Source organism: Magnolia sinica, chromosome 10 (assembly GCF_029962835.1).
Source record: "Magnolia sinica isolate HGM2019 chromosome 10, MsV1, whole genome shotgun sequence".
Taxonomy (NCBI): domain Eukaryota; kingdom Viridiplantae; phylum Streptophyta; class Magnoliopsida; order Magnoliales; family Magnoliaceae; genus Magnolia; species Magnolia sinica.
In genome coordinates, this window is record NC_080582.1 from 215,826 (window position 1) to 222,458 (window position 6,633).

Genomic DNA, 6,633 nt, shown 5'->3' on the forward strand with positions numbered 1-6,633 from the left:
TCCACCCACCTAATGGGGAATGGCCTGGATTCTTGAGACAGGTGATCTTCTTGTTGCGGCCCACCCTGTGCATGGATCAGATGATCTACAAGTGTGACGTGATGGTGGAAAAGATGGGGCTGCATGCCAGGCTACCATGAGGCTGGCTGGCTGTAGGTGATCAGTTTTGGTAATGGGGTTTTTTCTCTGGTAATAAGTGAAGTTGGGTTAGCACAGCATTGGCCATCTCTGTTTTACCGGCTGGAGTTATTTCAAGTCATTTCAATTGGCCATCCAAACGCACTACACATCCCAAATGCTAAGATATATGCCGTTTGTGTGATGGATATGTTTCTATACTTAGTGGTTGGACGCAAGCACGAGTATGTGCATTGTTGTAGCTGAGTATTGTGCACGATTAGCCAGGTCGGGCCAGGTCACACTAGGCCTCTTTGCTGGACGGGCTTAAAAGGCAAGCTGGTCATGTTGATTTCTAGATTCCACTCAAGACAGGGATGGAAAACCAGTGCCCAGTGACTTGAATGACAAGCAACCACGACTCCATGACTTGTTGATTGAAGCACACTTACATATTTTTTTAAAGGAAAAAAAAAAAAAAAAAAACCTACTCTCTCAACATAAAGCCGAATTACTCTGGCCTTGCATTAGAATTGAAGCAAGCAGCTCAAGCAGCCTTCAAACAGCGGAACATCCATGGGAGGGTAAATGCCTGCAAAAAATAAGGTGTTACTTGTCAATGGTTAACTGAGGGAAAACACAAGGCCAAAAACAAACAAAGCAAGAGAAGGAAACTGACCTGTGGAGATTACATCAATCATCCAGGTAGCTAGTAATAAGAGCCAGCAGATTTCTGCTCCCTGTCCTTGGTGGAGTCCAACTTGTTAATTCGTGGCATATAATTAGTTGGGTCCCGCCTGAATGTAATATTCAGATGCTGCACAAAACATGGGAGCAAGCAATCAAAGCCAGTGAAAAAGGCATGATGAAGAATCTGTCTCCAGCGAGTGATCATAATCCCATGTGTATAGAAGGATACAATCCAAAACATGCAAATGTTAGGATAAACTGCTATTCATCCAAATGGCAATTGTGCTCGTTTAAAGAGAATTGAAGGAACAAGCTCACTAGCCATTTCTGTCTTGGTTTGATGAAGAAACTCCATTCAGCACTTCTTAAACAGCAAGCTGTTCAAAATGCGCATGGCCACCAAAATTTTTGCACAGGATCACCATTTGATCATCTTTCCAAATGGAGCCTAAGCTAATTTTCTAGTTAAGAGGTTATGAGGATAGGAATAGTGGGTTTGCAGAGGTTGCATTTACTAGACGAAAAGCAAGCGCTGAAAGGATCAGGGTACAGTGCTTAACTCATTAGTTTGAGTTTGGTAAGATAAAGGGCAAGTCTATAAATAACCTTTGCATTTCCAGGAAACTCTGTCTAGAATTCAAGCCTGTGGCCCAATTCACTAAAACAAGAAAAGGCAAAAGCCCCATAGGACTTAAATTGACCTCATTTCATACTATTTACACTATTTAAGATTCCAAACAAGTATGAATATTGAGTATTTTTTTCCAGGCCTACTTGGATTAGTACCTTGGATTTTCCATTCTAATTTCTAACTTCGTGAATCAGGTCTTCTGCTGCAGGTTTCGAGGAAGAAACCATAGCACTTGGTTAATTAGCTTTGAGTTTTAATTTTCTTTTATGTAGTTGAACTGATATGTTTGTTATGTACTATCATCATTGTCTTTAGCCATTCAAACCTGAAGACACTGACTATATCACCATCATTTGACTTGTAGAATACAAATGACCATATTGCTTGGGACTGGGAGTGATGAAGTGCAAGTGTGGTTGATTGATAAACAACCTGATGGCAGTAGTGGAGGTGATTCAAGTGGGAGCCATGATCTTGAAACACAACTCAAGCTTTATGGTACAGATTCCAAAGTACTCGAGTGGGTTTTTCTCAAGTTCATCCTTACTGTTATGGGTTTGCAAGCCATGAAGTCTTTATCTATATTAGCTTAGATGAGTTGATCAATCAGGGCATTTGCTAGCAATGGTAAGAGACCATTATTATTATAAAAAAAAAAAACTCTAAAAAATAGAAATTAGCTACGAATATTGACCGTAGCCTTAGTTCTGGAAAATGCAGCTTTTGCTACGGATTTATGGCAACCTTCAGCTATAAATATTATCCGTAGCTATATGTACATTTCGCTACATGATATGTTAGAGGCCGCCACTTTAAATTTCTAAACTATACATACTTCTAAAAAATTGATATTTTACCTTGGCCAAAATGGACCCGTGTGATCAAGAATCAAATCCCAAAATTGGACAAGTTGAAGTTGTGCACAAAAGTTCTATGCAAAAATTTCGATTAGTCATGTTTGGCATTGCACCAAAAATTTATACATGCACATTAAGGAGGCCCTACTGTATGGATTTTGGAGCACATACATAGGACTACCAAGGTCACTTGATGGAACATCCAAAAGTTTCCCCGTACAATCATGAGGTACATCCAAAAATGGGCGGACCCATTTCTTCCAGTCAAGGCATGAGGACACAACAATAACATGAATTCAAGTAACCATGACCAGTAATTCAGTCATGATGCTCTGAATACTCGCATGAATTTGCAAATCAATCAAGGATGAAGGGAAGGATTTTTTTCAAAATGGAATCAATTGATGACAAATCTGCTCCATGTCATCCCAATTACAGTCCCATGCTCGATGGGATATTTCAGAGTGGGAATACCTCTCTTGGATTGCGCCTCATCACCAATACAAGCATCTTTCTGTCCCATCCCAACTATAACACCTGTATGACAAGGCCAACCAATGATGCTTGCGAGTTATAGAGCTGATTTAAAGAACACAAAAAATATTACGCTAAAAAAATAAAATGTGAGGTGACTAATAGGAATAGATAAAGGAAAGCTGTACTCACTGAGAATTTCATGTCAATGAACTATCTAGGAGTATTTATATCGTAGTGGATGGGATCCCATAGCGGCAATGCAGGTGCCTTCAATGGCTTTCTCCAAGGACCTTATAAGCTTTGGGATTGATCCTTTGCATACTGATCAGTTAGAAATAAAAGATGTCAAAGATTTAAAGAAAAATAAAAGGATTATCAAACAAACTGACTTTTTTGTCACAACGCAAAGTAAAGTATTAGTTAAAACTACCAAGAATTTCGCATAGTTCTTTTGCAGTACAGGTTTCCTGTACTTGTCCAACCTGAATCTTCCTTTGTATGTTTATTAAATCTTCGAGGCTAGAGTATAGGTTTGAGTTTTCATAATTTTCCATTTCTAGCAGTAGCTAATCCTAGCGGGTTCGATAAATCTATAACGCTTAAATAAAGGAAGATATATCAAATGGAGTATGGTTTTCATATGCATCAAGTACGAATAGATTTCTTTAGGCTGTATGGCTCATGGCAATTTCAAGAGCAGAGAAAAATAAATTATGATTTGGGGATTTTTTACACTTACTAGGATTTCTGAATTTCTGTTTCAAGACTATTTCATGTTTGTTTGGAAAGAGAGAATGCTATCGTATTTAAATGGTTTTAGAATTCACCTTAATTTCAGGTTATGCTCCCACCTTCAACGGGGCCTATCTTGGTTAGCAAGCATTTCCATTTCCTGCAAATGGCTCATGTACCATATCTATAAGAGATGGATGTAGATGGGGCGACCCTACACTACCCAAGAAAATTTAAATTACAATCCATAAAAGAAGTGGAAGAAGAAACCTATTCTATAAGCAGATTTCTGAAATTGACACAATGTGCTGGGACCAAACATACTACCAGATGATACTCTTCCCAGTGAAGTTGACAAGAACTTGCAGATTTCTATCAAGATTCTACTGTTCAGGTGTGAGATGGGTCACTCCATTTGAAGGAAACTCAAACTCAAACTCCATTCTATCAAGACCCTACACTTCCACATAACCACCCTATCACACTTCCACATAACCATTGGAAAAGAAACCATATGGAATCGATAGTGGAAGTTGAACATTTCGATTTAACATCCACAAGCTGCTTCATTTGAACTGTCCCAAATGGATGAGTTTTTATTCTGAGAGTTCCTCAAACAAAAGGAAATTGATTGTTTCTTTGCAAAAAAATAAAAATAAAAAATAAATCAGGATGGATCTGTGGCAGTAGAGATTGTTCACAGTTTCTACTCATACAGGACATGGCATTTATCAAACAAAAGGCAGGATTTCTTTGGGTCATCAGCTCTGCAAGGAAGAGCTAATCCAAGCCAATGCATTCACCATTTAACAATAGATGCCAATGCACTTATGTATGCCACACCACATGCACTCAATATGCTAAGTTTTCAAGGCTGAAAGAAATTTTGTCTCAAAACCAACAAGAAAAACAGCCCACATGATTTTTCTACTTTAAGCAATATTGTCCCAATAGATGTGGGGAAACTTAAAGAGAGTGCAAAAACAGTATGAGCTAGATTTAGAGGTTTTATCTATTTCTTTAGAAGGTTTTTCTTTTTCCTTCCTTTAATAAAATAAAATAAAATCATTTGGGTTGGATGGTTTCTCTATTTTATTTAATAATTTAAAGGTTTTGGTTATAGAGAGGTACGGACATAGCTGTTAAATGACTGAACTTCTAGCTGTTCAGTAAGCCAGCATCTGTATTGTAACTGAGATTCTTGCTGATGATACAAAGGAAAAGGTGGCAGGGGGAGCTCGATGCTGGCATTCAAACGTGTTTAATAATGCACTAAACAACTTCATACCATGCATCAATGTCATGGCTAGCTCCATATGACAGCTTCTATATTGGGACTTAGTTCCCACACACGATGATAAACATGTCAAAGATCAGGCCATTCACTAGGCAGCAGACATCATTAACATGCCTTACAGGTAAACGGTGAGCTACTGTTGTCACAGCTAGCAAATGGACCGCATCAAGTCGAATCAACAAGTCTTCCTGAGTTGGTGCAAGAGCAGGGTTTCCTAAAGACGGCTCAAAATCTCAACAATAAACATGCCTTTTCTTTTGAAGTTGCAAAGGAACATACACTATTTTAGAATTAATGGATCAAAGGTTAAGTGGTATCTCAATCAGAGATGCATCCACGTGATTACCTTCTAAGCAAACAAATGAAGTGGCAATTAAAGTAGCAATGACATGCAAAATCACCCACCTGATGAATGATCTCTAGTGTCAAGCTGAATGTGACTTTATTGATCTGGCAACACCACATCACCATGAACAACCTCAGAACTCGGAAAAAAAAAGTCACAAGCGAATAAAAGAAAAAAACACTAAAATATATGCTGAAAGTCCCAAACACAATCCATAAACTTAAAAGAAGATGGGCCTGTCATCAAAAGCTCCAATTTTGGTCACAGACACAAGCTCAACCAACATAATGTTATCACAAATGTGGATTTTTCTATGGGCATCAACATCAAGCAAATTCTGCATGGAAACAGATCATGAGAAGTATTCATGTCACAAATTAAATCGTAATATTTTGGTATCCCTTGATGAAAATATGAAAAGGAGAGTACATTCTACTCGTAAAAGAGCCTGAACTAGAAACTAAAGCATCTAAGATTAGAAAAGATCAACAATCCAGGCATTTGAATCCCCAGATTAGTTAAGAAAGTCAAACAACTCAATAGATAAGTCCTTACCACCAGAGGCTGAGATAAGTTATCAAAGTTATTGCACATCACATTGTTTTAGAATCTAGGAATCACCTGGATAAATATCACTAAGTAAAAAGATTATGTATTTTCATCACCTATGATCAACTATAGTCCAAACTTTTTAAGTCATCAAAGGTATTTGTCCCTTTTAAAGAATCAAAATCAGTAGAAAACCATCTTCATTATGTTGGGCAGCTCATTCACCCTCTTGTGAGGAGTGAGCAGATAACTATCTTGATTATGCTGGGGCGCTCATCCACCCTCTTGTCAGTAGAAAACTACCAATAGAAAAAAACAGATGATTTCATATAGAAAAAAAACCAATATATAGATCAGCCCAATGCAAAACCTCCCTCCTATCAAGAATTCAACTCAACAAACATTGAAATACTATCAAACAGATCCCAAACCAATTTCCAAAGAAACCCAACTACAATTCAATCAAATCATCAATGAAAACAGGGAATTCTGCATGAAAAATCATTTTAAAAAAATGAACATTTTCTATAGAAATTCAAATAAAACAAACCCACATGCAAATATGTGGCATCTAACAAAAATCCAATTCACTAATTGAAATCACTTTTTGATGAAGTAGAGCAGTAGGTAGCAATTTATGATGTTGATTGTGAGCTGTATGATAGTCCATAGCTGTATGATGTTGATTGTGAGCTGTATGATAGTCCATAACTCGGTGTAAAAAGAAACTTGATTGTTTGAATTGTGTATAGAACTGAAGAGAGTCCTAAAAAATTAACGGAGTGGATCACTGAGAACTAGCCACAAATATTACTAATAGATGGTTCAACTTAGCATATCCATTGGGATGGGTCATGGAAAGAGGCTTCAACCATATGAAGAGTTTAGATCATTAATAGCAGCACGAATCATATGATGCATTTGGATCGCTGAATGG

The 6,633-nt window shown here is 37.6% G+C and overlaps 1 long non-coding RNA gene across 1 annotated transcript; it reads right to left on the minus strand.

The window, feature by feature from the left end:
• Positions 1-517: 517 nt before the first annotated feature.
• Positions 518-6,034, minus strand: LOC131257661 (uncharacterized). Its single transcript, XR_009177530.1, has 5 exons — positions 5,207-6,034; positions 2,962-3,093; positions 2,770-2,832; positions 797-934; positions 518-709 (listed from the first exon to the last, which is right to left on the minus strand). It is a non-coding gene; the product is annotated as an uncharacterized LOC131257661 (long non-coding RNA).
• Positions 6,035-6,633: the final 599 nt, after the last annotated feature.